Source organism: Struthio camelus, chromosome 9, assembly GCF_040807025.1.
Source record: "Struthio camelus isolate bStrCam1 chromosome 9, bStrCam1.hap1, whole genome shotgun sequence".
Lineage (NCBI taxonomy): Eukaryota > Metazoa > Chordata > Aves > Struthioniformes > Struthionidae > Struthio > Struthio camelus.
Window position 1 is genome coordinate 9,012,757 of NC_090950.1, and position 12,373 is coordinate 9,025,129.

At 46.6% G+C, this 12,373-nt stretch overlaps 1 pseudogene; it reads right to left on the bottom strand.

Moving 5' to 3' along the window:
* Positions 1-1,466, bottom strand: part of LOC138068202 (pinopsin-like) — a 40,368-nt pseudogene extending 38,902 nt beyond the window's left edge.
* Positions 1,467-12,373: the final 10,907 nt, after the last annotated feature.

The window sequence follows — 12,373 nt, forward strand, 5'->3', positions numbered from 1 at the left end:
AGCTTTTCGAACTGAGTCTTTGCGGTACCTCGGGGACGGTACACCTTCTCACCACTAGTAAACAGTAACCTTGTCCTCATACTAAAACTGTGAATGCTGGAGTCGGGCTTGAAATGCCATCCTGATACTATGGCCAGCTGAGGCACCTGGAGCTAAACATCTGCAATGTTTAGCTTCCTCTGTATGTACGGATACCCAACTGTCCTCAGCTGTTGGGGAGATAACTTACAGCTGGTTTGTAGGGCAAACCGCAAGAAATGACAGGAAAAATAAGCACAGAAACAAGAAAAGATGCTATTTTCTCCCATCAATTTTTCTGAATAACTATTGGTTGACACAGAATTAGGAAGTACCTAAAGAAAGAAGTGATTCAAGCGGTTATGGTAGAACCTCTGGAGAAGAGATACGAACAGATGAGGATTTCCTAAATGCTAATCCTACTCCTGATGACTGCAAGAGCTTCTTATCTACAAAGAAAGGCTTTTTTGGCTCAAATTCTCTGCTAGACTTCAGTACAGTCCTCCCTCTGGGTGCTCTAACATATTACTATATGGGATAAGATCCTATTACCTTAAATTGCCCTTGCATAAGCACAAACTGGAGAAATACTCTTTTTGTTTTGTTATAGGAACTATATTTGAAGGTAGGCGGGTGAAAAGACCTATGAATGGTTAAGAAGAAGTTGTGAGACTACTGGCAATGAATTCTGAGGATACTCAGCATTGGCTTGTCTGGACTGATTGGCCGTGAGCAGAAAGGGGGATCGGCTTGAATAAGAATAACGGTTTTGTGCCAGTGAGAAACAAAAAATGGGACAGAAGGTACCTAGAATGGACTTAAGGCCAGAAAGAAGAGTGTCATGTTTGGGAGTAAAAAATAGGCTGCTCTGGTTTTAAGCTGGAGAGCAACCTTGGGGGAGCCAGACTGCGAGAACCTTTTCTGTAAACTCGTATCTAATGGTGCAGTGGTAATGCATACGCGGGGGCCTCTCCAGCCTGAGAGGAAGCACTTGGTTAAACCTTTCTAGGGAATAACGGTGGGCGATGTCCTTGACAGCTGCCAGTAACCTGCACGGATGTAGCCCTGACTGGACTTCTTCTAACAAGCAGTCTCCAGGAAAGAGAAGTGAATGGCTGATCTCTGAAAATGTGAAGTATCATCTTGGCTGCACAGTTTTGTCATCAGTTAACTTCTCTATTGGTTTCTGAAAAGAGAATAAACTATATTCTTTAAAACCAACAAATCTAATAGTGTTTTTTATTGAATTTGGAGTCTGGTGCTTCCAAAAGATTAATAGCTGCGTTTGCCCAAAGTTCAGGAAATACCCAGCTTCACAGACTACTTCAAGCATCTCTAGTACCGGCTGAAATGACGACATTGGCTGTTCTCTTCCTGGGATTTGTTTTCTCCTGGGCATCTTTTTCCTCCAGGAAAGATGTTGGCAACAATAAAATGTACGTGCCCATTGTCTGATCTTTTTACAGAATTTTGACCATCGCTTTTGGTATAAGAGAAGATGTTGAAACTCAGAGTGAAGGAAGCAGGAAAAAGCTACCCCTTCTGGCAGCTTCTCTAGGTGTTATAGTCTCCAGACAATTCTCAAATGTTTTTCATGCATCTGTGTGAATTCTGGAAGCTCCTCCTGGAGACTCGGCACCAAACCCACAAAACCTGGCAGTATGCTAACTACAGCATTCAAAAAACAACAACAAAAAAAAAAAACTGCACCATTATTCTCTTGACTAATAGCTACAGAAAGGATGAACCCTGAGGACTGTCAGCACTAATACTGAACAGCAAATGCCACCTCCTTTCCAGTTCAGCAGTAGCTGTGCTTTGTTCTTGAAGCCAGGCACAACAGCTTATAAGTGGAGGGCAAAAGTGGAGGGAAGAGCAAAAGGCCCATGCCAGACATTGAGGAAAATGGCATCCTTGGATGGAAAAAGGATGTGAGCGAAGCCAGAAACTGTACAGGAACAGAAGTGACTTGAAAGCCTGTAGAGCTCACCTAACCTCCTCGTGGCTATCTTTACCAAGCAAGGAAGGTGAAGATCTATACACGAGAGCATCAGTGGAGCAATGCTCCTTACTCAAGTGGAACTTCTGGAAAATCAAATCATATTATTCACTTGTGCAATTTTGGCTGTTAGAGAAGAGACGATTCTGTGAACTTTTGGTGTAAGAATGGGAAGAGGGTGCATATCACAGTTTAATAAACACTTAATAGAGCCAGGAGAGCTTTGCCAATGGCCTGTGGGATGTCTGGCAACCTGAATGAAACCTTAGAGCCAAAATCAAGACCTATGTCTTTAGGTGTTAGACCAGAAAAAATAGAGCCTAAGGAACACGGTAGCCTTGTTGCTCAAGTGAAACCTAACTTGGAACTCCCAAGGCGAGCACTGTAGCTTACTGCAGCAACGTTTTTTCTATCTAAAGCATGAAGACATCTTAATATCCAGCAAAATCACAATTATTTTAGAGAGTCAGTCAGTCCCTCTTCTGAGATGTAGATAACAAGAAGTCCTGCTCTGCCAGCCAGAAAGTGCAGAAGTCTGAAAACCCTCTTGAGGAAGCACAGCAACCCAGGCTCTTTGTAAAAGCTTATCACCGCTCAGCGATTTGATGGCAGTTGGATCTTCCTGCTTATGTAATGCTGCATGTAATGTTATGGCAGGAAACGAGTGTTTTTGTAAAGCTAATGTTAGACCCTTCCCCCCCCCCACCCCTCCAGGCATTTTAGAAGCGATGCTGGCAGGTCCAAGAAAATGTCTCTGGAGCTGCTGGTTAATACTGACGTCTCTCAGTACTTCTGTGTTTAAGCTCTCCATGGTGTTAGAGGATTTATTTGCACGAAGTCCAGCTTGCAACCCTGTATAACTTTTTCAGTGAGAGAGGCTACAGGAAACATCTAAACTGCTACTGCAGGTGACAATTCTGTACCTTTAGAAAGGGTATAACCCATGTTCCCCTTGTGAACGTCTCCAGAAGTGGAGGTCTGCGCTCTGGCTGTGATGCCGAGTTGATTCTCGGGTTGTTCTGCTCTGTTACTAGAGGGCACAGCGGTAACTCCATCAGTACAGGTCCTCCCTGTTAGTAGGGCTAGGCAAGGCAGGGTTGCACTGATTTGTGTCACTGTTTCTACTTTTAACACAGGCTAGGGGAAAACTTTGATGTTAGAAGCTTGAAAATATAAGAGACTGCAAAAGTCACTTAGCTCAAAGGGGCTCTCTACTAAACTTCTCTTCCTATAGCTTAGGAAATACTGAAGAACCACGAAGATGGCATGCGGGTATGTCTACGTACCTGTCGTCCTTCCGGCCTCCTCACCTGTCCCACCACGGCCCACGTTTACCTCTGTGTGTCGGGCTTGCGGACAGGGACGGGGCTGGGTACAAGGAAAGGTGCTGGCTGGCGATGCTTCCCCGCTTACTGCCTTCTCTGCTTTGCAAGCGCGTTTGCCTCGCCTGCACCCATCGCCGGGTTCCCCTGTGCAGGAGCTCTGCCCTCCCCTTCCTACGCCCCTGCGTGTTTGTGGTGTCTGTACCAGTGCCCCTGGCCGCCCTGCTACCACCCCATGACAGCGCATCCCACCTCCTGCCTTTAGTGGTGCTTTGGCAGGTTGCAGCTGAGGGGTCTTGTGCCGATGCAAGCAAAACCAGCCGGGAGGTTTTTAGGCAAAGGTGTGCCTAAAGTAGGATACGACAAATAGCTTTGGAAGAAGCTTCAAAGATTAAATAGCTTCTATACTGTTCAAAGACATCTCCAAAGTAGCTTGTCTGTTTTACACGATACTGTTTTGAAGCACAGCCTGATAGTTAAAGCATACAAACAAGCATAGATTCTGCTAAACTTGGGTACTAAATATTTCTTTAAGAATAAATATGTATTGGATGGGGTGGTGAGAAGGGAGAAATCTGTGTTGCACTGGAAAACTAGCATTCTGTGCTGCAAGCTTGTAAAGCTCCCAAGTTTATTTTAGGAGGTCAAGTTTTGCTCCCTTGATCAGTGCCTGTCTTTCTGAGAGCAGGAATAAGTCCTGTATCTTGGGCAGGGACACTTGCCAGGTAACAGCTGTGTTCAACAAGCAGAAACCTATTCATCTTCCTTTGGAGAAAGGCAACCCTTCCACTGAATTTTCTTTTTTGCCGATCCTCACATGGGAGTCCCTGATGGCGGGCCGGCCTGTTCCCTAGGTGCACGGGAGCTAGTCTGCCTTTCAGATATTCCCTTTGCACTAATCATCTGCAGCCAGATGCTCTCTGTATATCATCTCCTGGCAGGTGCTATGCATGCACGCAACTGCCTCCACTCGAGGACTCGCTAGGCAGCAAAACACGGGAGCCACCTGAGTGGGGTTGTGCACTGTGATTTCCCCCAAGCCCTGCATTTCCCACAAACTATTTCTAATTATAAGCCCAGGAAAAAGCTTCTTGATTCTTTCAACAGCAATACGGGCACCTTTGTGACCACAAAATGCAGGGAGCCGGCCTTGGTACAGGGAGGGGAAAAAAAGTGGTTTGTAGCATCTTGAGTTCTGCTTTTTGCTCTGTTGACGTGACTGGGTGGGCTAGGACTTTGAGGCTGGCGGGTGGCAGTAGCGTGGCGGTGCCCCGCAGGGCGTCCCCGAGTGCAGCTCCCTCGTCTCTCCCCGGGAAAGCAGTCAATAAAGTTTATCAGCGTTCAACCACGCTTGCTCACGTTGTCTTTGGGGAAGGCTGGCAAAAGCGTTGGACCCGTTTAGTCGCCGCCGGTTTGGTGGAGGGAGGAGCGGGCACAGGAGCGGGCTGCAGGCAACCCTCTCTGGCCAGGCCACGGGGAACTGCTTTGGCCGAGCCACCTCCCTGGTGGGCTGCACCGATTTTGGCAAATCTGCACCTGGGTGGTGCATCCTCGTGGTGGCCCCAGGTGGCCAGTGGAGGAGTCCACCCTTCTGCGCGAGGGACCTGGGGGCTGCTGTTGCTGCCTGCTCCTTGCCTGCAGCCGCGTGGGGCAAGGGTGTAGGGTGGCGCGGGACCTTGCGGGCTTGTGGTCAGCGTGCGGAGGGGGCTCCCGGAGCGGGGACCAGCTCTACCTCATGTGCTCTTCTAGGCATCCCCCACCCTGCAGGACCCCAGCTCCTTCCTCCCTCGTCCCTTGGTCCCGTCCTTTGCACGGCGCCAGCCGAGACCCTTGGGGAGGGCAGCACTGCCCCTGCCGCCCCACGGTGGCAGAGCTCAGGTGCATGGCTCGGGTCAAAGCTTAAACTGTCTGAGGGATATAGAATAAACCTTTTCTTATCCATTAAAATCTCTTAAAACCTACAGGGCACCTCTGAACAACTAGCTGGGTCCGTATTCCACCCTTCAGAAAGGAGTGCTGCTATCCTGAGGAAATATAAGAGTATGTTTTCAAAAAAAAAAAAAAAAAAGATAATTGTCTAATTTCCTGCAGCTCAGTGTCCAGGAGTAGTTAGTAATGAAAAGGAGGATCTGAAAGATGATTATTTAGGTCTCTCTTTTTTTTTCCCCTTTTTTTTCCTGGACTTTGTTTATGGTAGGGAGGAAACAGTTCAGTATATCTCTGCTTGTAATGATTTTTAAAGTTGGTTTTTAAAAAATGCAAAATTCTGAGCCTTGGGGAAGCCTGCTGCCTCTTGACTTCCCTCTAGGATGCTAGTGGTGTGTTGCCTTAAAGATGAACATGGTCAAGTATAGCGTCTTCTATTTAGCGTTTTCGGAGAATATGAACGTGACTAGGTGGGTGTAAGTAGCGGTTAGCTGGGCTTTCCAGGAATATGTATTTGGATAAAAAAATAAGCTTGTGTAAGAATTTCATCCTCAACTGTAACTGAAAAAAGAAATCTCTGTAGTTCTTGTCCTGCTTATACATATTTGCACAACACTAGCTATTACATCGAACAGCAGAGAGCAAAGCTAAGTCCTGATCAGGATAAGATAACGTTGTCTATGATATTTACCTCGGTTGACTTAGGGCTCAACCTCAGAAGGGCTCATACTTGGGAATGGCTGTGCTAAAGGAAACAGGATGACAAATCCTGCAAACTTACTTCAGATAACAATTATCGCTGTTTTTTTTTTTTTTTGCCTATAGGAAGCAAGTTTCAGTATATTTTCATAAGCGATGCCTGACTCATTTCAATATTTGCATACAGCTATCCGCGTAGGTAAGGCGAGGTGCTCATGGCTGGTTTCTTATGCATGGCAGTCTGTAGGCAAAGAGGTTTGTAAGCAAAAATGAAACGAGACAGGGAGCGTTCACACGTAGCTTGCTTGTTGGTTGCTCAAGAGCGTTAGATAATTTGCATGAACAGCCTGGAAGCTATAATATAATTATAAACATATATGAATGTAAGTAAAATTCAGCACCAATGTGTTTCCTAAAAAGTACCAGGAGTTTGCTTAGCGATGAAAAGAGAGTGCATCCCCCAGCGACAATAAAGCTAATAAGATTCTTCCCCTAGTCTGAGGAGTTTCCAATCATCCCATGAAAATATATAAAATAATTATTTTAATAATTCAAAATTGCTTTGAACTGACCATTTCACGCAAAGTGCTTTGATAAAAATTTTATATGTGAATAGTGTGGAGCAGGAGTTTTCAACCCCTTCTAAAACAAAACCTAGCACTTTCCTGAAGAGAATATGTTTGATGTGAAATTATATTCTGAAAGTAAATCTATTAAAAACATATATTGTGGTTTCACATTTATTTTTTGGTAAGGAAAAGCTATTTTACCCAGCAGCTATGCAAATTCAGCCAAGTTTCCAGATGATTAAATAAATGAACATGCTGCTGAGTAGCATCTTTCATGCAAGTTAGATGCCACGTCCCTTTGCTATGTGAAATAATAAGTGAGCAAGAAAGTAAGGGAATGGGAGATTTAAGGAAGGCAGGAAGACAGAAAAGGAGGAGGAGAAATTGTGAGAGATCATCCAAAGGGGAAGAAGAGAGAGAGCAGGGGAGAGCAGAGTTTTCTCAAACCAAATCCAAACTGCTAGTAGAAGTCCCAGTTTGGCGGTTTTGGGTTAGTTCCTCGCCCAAGAGGAGGAGGAATCTGGGCGTGGGGCGGTATTTCTTTCCCACTTGGATATTCCTACTGCTGAGTGCAAAGTAGTTTGGCCCTAGTCTGCAAGAGGAGAACCACTAGCCCATCCAAGAGGTATCAAATCATTTATTCCTGGCAAAGTGGGATTAAGGTGCTTGCAGCAAAACGGGAGCATTTTGCACTTTGCAGAGGCAGAGAACTGGGCTGTGTGTGTAGCACCTGGAGGACCACAGGGCCGAGCATCCTTGGTTGCTCTCCTTTTGGGGTCCAGTCTGCGCCCCTGGCTATTCGGTTTTCCTGGCAGGTACAAGAGAGCCCCCTTACCACATCCAGCTGCGATACAAGTACCAGATCCTCCCTACACCCCTCCAAGCTCTTGGGAAACACTTGTGTAGGCACCTGCCTGGGTACAGCCGCTTCCCATGGCAGAAGCTCACAGGCTGCAGCCTATCAAAATGCTCGATACATGGTCTAGTCAAGGGGACACAGTAATGCCCTTAGCAATTTGACTCTAGCATGCAGTGAGTACTTAGCTGCCTTTTCGAAACCCCACAGAGCACCTCTTCTCTATGGAAAACAGGATTTTATTCTTTAGGCCACTTTGACTAAAAATTTCAGAGCAGCCTGTGGGACTAAGGTTCCTAAATTCTGTTCTCGACATTGTCTTGGTGCTTAATGGCACAAGTTAGAACTCTATTAGTTGTGCCTCTTCAGGCTCTGCATCTTATTGATGAAAATATCAAGGTGCTGAAGCCGCTTTGAAGAGCAGGACTTGGATTTCTACGTCAGAGAAAAGCGTTAACAATGTTAAATGCTTTTATCTCAATGACAGCTCTTTGGGGATATTTCAGAAAGGGCAAATTCTAGTTAAAAAAAAAATGCAATAAGAACAGTCAAGAGGGAAACTTTCAGAAAAACAGCTTCTGCTTCTCACTTAGCAGTGGAGTTTCACCTCTCAAGGCGAGAAGGATGGGCTGCAGATTGAAGAAGCCGGTTGCAGAAGCATTAACTTTTACAGCAGTGCGTTCAGTAAACCACAGGGATTTCTCAGCACTGGGGCAGCAGCGGCTCTTCAAAAGACCATGGGGGGATGACCTGCCCGTGGGGCCGTCTGCAGGGGCACAAAGAGGCCTCGGAGTTCCTCCGAGGGTGCGTGGCGGCAAGGCAGGGGCCTGCCCAATTTTTCAGTTTTCTGGCTTTTCCCGATTTTTTGGCTAAAATTATTATTTTTGGCTCATTTCTTGACAGTGGTGTTTAACCTTGACCTGTGCCTGCAGCAGGCTTCTCCTGGGCTCTGACCAAAGCACGGGTCCTTCTGAAAAACAACTTGCAGGGCAGGAATAAAAGGCAGTGACCCAGCACACGTGTGCGCATGGGGGGCAATGCAGCGTTAAAAACAGCCTGACATATTGGTGCTTGCCTTCATGGCCCCGCTCCGGGGCGGCTGGTGGCACGCTTCCGCCCTGATAACGCGTATTTACGTCGTAGACGGCTTTTGAGCTACGCAACTACAAATCTGATATTGTGATAGTTGCCAGTTTCCCTGATTGCGGAGATTAAACGGCTTTGTGGCGGGTTACCGGCAACGCATGCGTGCCGCCAGTTTGGGCCAGCACACCGTGGGCTGTGGGAAACCCCCTCCTGTGCAGTGACCCCGCTGCCCCCGACCGGGTGCCACCTTTCGCTCCTGCCCTACGAAGGGCTTTGCTGGCTGTGAGCGCTGGGGACAGCCAGGGTGACAGCCGGCAGCGGGGCTCCGGCCGGGCTGGCTCTGCCTGGGGCCCATCCGGCCACGGCAAGGGGAAGGAGCAAAAACCTTCTTGCTTTGATGGTATTGGAGGTGCATCTTCTAAGGTGGATCAGAGGTACGTTTAGGACGTGTTGTCAGGTTAGCTCAGGCAGAAGTTCATTTGATTTCACTTCAGCTGTCTTCTCCTTTCCATTAAAAGGACGTACTTTCAGGCTGAGCTGACACTTCAGTGGCAGGACTGGAGGTGGATTTGTTCCTCCTGAATGAGGAACACTAGGGTGTCTGCACGGTTCCTTACACCGACTGAAGCCGTAGCTGCGTTCAGCTGAACAGGGGCAAATAATTTCTTACACTGAGGCATTTAAGGGAACGTGGAGGGGTCTCTGACGGGCGGTGTGATGATTAGAGGAATCCTCTCTGTAGAGGGCTGGTTTTCTGCTGTTGGAGGTGGTGCTGGCTGCTTGGGTCTTACTTCACTTTCCTGGAGCTGAGGAGGCTGGAGGGCAGCCCGGGCGCAATGAGGCCGGGGAAACGAAGGCTGTGGTCGTGGCACTTGGGGGTTGTCGGGTAGTCTTCACTTTCTCCTGACTTCGCTCATTGTCCTCCTGGTTAATTTGCCTATATTTTAAGAGTGGCCACAAGATGGCAGAGGGCCCTTCGTAGTGTGATCAAAATGTGATCGCAGGACGCACGTTTTTTTTAGGTAGCCTGCATTCAGGCTGTGCTAAGGCTGCCCAAAAATAAAATACTGGTATGTGACACTCGAGAGACTTGAGCTTCAAGACGTTTGTAGGTCTTGGCAGCTTAGGCGCAGAGTAAACCTTGCACCAGCCTCTCACCTGTGCCTCTGTGCAGACCGGCCCCGATTCAAAGGCTCGTGGGCAATGCGGGCAGTGGGACAGGGCTGCGTGTGCACCGTGTCTGCTGTCACCCAGCTCTTTGGAGGAGGAGAAGTGGTTTCCGCATCGCTGCCTTGTTTTGACAGGTTTTGTCCCACTTAAGGTTGTAAATATGGACATTTCTTCATGACACTGAGCGATGCTTACTTGTGTTCGTTTTAGCAAACTGGCTCATGCAGATGCCTTGGTCGGCATGCACTTGGATACCGGGCAGCATGTGCCGATTTTAAGACCTGCGATTGCCCTGTGGCAGTGTCCATGTCTTTATTAAGGACATTAACGCTAAGGAAGCACAGGACATTTAATCTCTTGCGGGGTGGAGGGAAGTACCGGAGCCTTGAGGGGCGTCAGGAGAGGGATGCGATTTTGCCATAGGCTGGAGGGCAGCGTTCCTGAGACTAAAGCAGGAAGTTTACGTTTTTGTAGATGAACGCGCAGCTGGCTGCACTGCTTCTGAAAATGAGGCATGAGCAGCTTCGTTCTGTGCGGGCATCATGTACAGGGGTGTTGGGCTGGTGTCACCGCAGGCAACTGTGTTGTCATGCTGCTACGCTGAATATTGGAATAGCAAAGTCCAGCTAGTATGCACAGGTGCATTTCCGACACAAAGACTGTGATACAGCTGATTCCTATTGCATTTCACCCCTGTACAGTTTATATTTCCCGCTGGTATTCACTCTTCCAGGCTGAAATAACTCCAGGATGCAGTGGCCATTGGGCCAGGTGTTAACTGGGGAAGCTCTGATACCTCTTCTTGGTGGTACTTTTTATTCCAGTGTCATCTTCACTTTCTCTTCTACTAGTCACAGCATTCAGCGCCCAAGGTGAAGAGAGACAGTTGTATTCCCAGTTATTCCTAAGGGTATCAAGCACAGCACAGGTTAGCAATATTGAGGCAATTATCTTTTCTCTCTTGTAAATAATAAGAGAGGTAATAATCCCCCATAGGACTAACTACAGGCAGTGAAAATATGGTAATGAAAAATCAACTCTAATTGCCAATGTTTGGAGAGTCACCGTTTCCATAAAAAAGAGGCTTATGTGAATAGCGATTATTATTTTGTACATGGCTCTCTCTTGTCCCATCTATTGTAATTTCGGTAAATCTCAGTGCAATTAATCACAGAAGATTAAATGTTGCAGGGAAAGCAATGGGAAATTATGCAAAAGCAAAACTGGTTGGTTTTGACTTTAAACAAACCTGGGCTATCTGTTGCAAAGAGCACGTTGTCTGGTCTGCTTCCTACCTAATAAATCCGTCTGATTGGATTCATTTCTGTGAGAGCTGTGCAGATAGTGAAGAGCAGAACAGAGTCTCCTCAGACCCATGCAGAACTCCTCCCACATGATAATGGCTGTGAAGGACCTCTGTGGGTTCTTCAGATAATCAAGAAGTAAAACATGCAGAAAGGTGCCTAAAAAGTCTCTCAGAATTCCCAAGGAATCTACATGCAGATTCTTGACAGCGTTTGGGTGCTCAGCTTTACAGCTGAAAACCAATTGATCCTCCAGCTTTCCTGCTGCTACCAGAAATTAATGTAATTTCCCCAAATATTAATCAGTTTGACTGTTTTCTGGGTGTCTCCATGGCATTGTTTAGCTGGGTTCAGTGTGGACTTGGAGATTGCACCCCAGATCTTTGGGACAAATGTTGGGAACAATGGGGAAGGCGGAGGGGCTTTCCTTGCTCCCCCTCCCCCTTGCTTTGGAAACACTGGCGAGGTACAACCAAGCAGATAGAAGTTGGGCCAAGGTGTCTCCTGGAAGGTTATCGCCACTGGGTGTGCTGCAGTCAGTAATAATAGCACCAGCCAGTATTTCACTTGCCGAGAACTGCACCTAGTTGGTTACCCGCAATGTGTTATGATGAACCCCTCTTACCATGAATTTGCTCAGTCCTGGATTCCAAGACTCAGTAATTCCAATTATTGCACCCAAATCCAGCATTTCCTGCCCTCCGTCCTTCGAGTGTGGTCACACATGGTATCAAACACACGTTTTTGGTGGTAGAACAGCCCTCTAAGCTCCTCCAAAAGCCACCCCCTCTAAGCACTTGTAGTTAAGCATTTGATATATGTATGAATGAACACTTGATATCATCTACTCTTTTGCTATTTCGGTCCCTGATGATATCTCATCTTTATTCCCTGAAAGAAAGAATGTCAGCTAATGAGTTTCTTAATGATTGTATGAATTGTTCCTGTGTGAATAATTGCTGCTATTTGCGATAAATGAGTAGACTTTGAACTGACTTTTCTGTTTGGTCCTTCTTATTCTCATTTTGAATTTTGGGTTTGGATTTTTGTTTGGATAGATCTTCTTAAGGATTGTTTTCTATTCCTTATGATCACTATCTACTTTTAAGGCTGTTAGCGCCGGAGTATCTTAATGGGACTTGACAAGTTTGAACAGCAGTTACGCCTGCAGTGGGTTGGTGTCATCTCTTTTTTTTTTTTTTGGTACAGGTTGTCATATATATTAGTGATTGCTATTATGGAGCACTCTTCAGTGACAGCTCTACTAGACTTTTGATAGGATTTTAATTAGGTGATGAGTGCCTAGAATGACCCCTTCTCTGTAAGCGCCACAATGCTTCCCATGGGATCCCTTCAGGTCATCGGATCACCTATCACCCTTCTTCAAATGTGTTTTGCTGTTCCTATCAAGAGAACTTTGTCCC